We start from the raw sequence: 359 nt of genomic DNA, 5'->3' as shown, positions 1-359 counted from the left end.
TATGTTTTAGGGCCCAAGAATCCCCTCTATTTTTCAGGCTTTGGTTCAACATGATTAATTGCCTTTTCATCTCAATTTTAATGATGTTGATCACAAAGGAAAGCTGGATAATGCTCTGATTTATTCATCATTTGATTTACCTCTTGGGAATTCTATTTGAAGTAAAAAGGGCATAATTATACATTCATCCAAACATTGCTTCATTTTCATTTATGATTCAACTCGTGTTTGGTGTGAGTGTCATGTGACCATGCATCGCAACAAGCTCTGTTAAAGGTATTTTGTAGTAAAGTAGTGCTAACAAGCAAACGGAATTTTCATCTGATAAGCCAGACATCGGGAACACACAAATAATTTTA

Source organism: Penaeus monodon, chromosome 29 (assembly GCF_015228065.2).
Source record: "Penaeus monodon isolate SGIC_2016 chromosome 29, NSTDA_Pmon_1, whole genome shotgun sequence".
NCBI classification, from domain to species: domain Eukaryota; kingdom Metazoa; phylum Arthropoda; class Malacostraca; order Decapoda; family Penaeidae; genus Penaeus; species Penaeus monodon.
The sequence above is the reverse complement of the archived record's forward strand: the minus strand, read 5'-3'. Positions refer to the sequence as shown.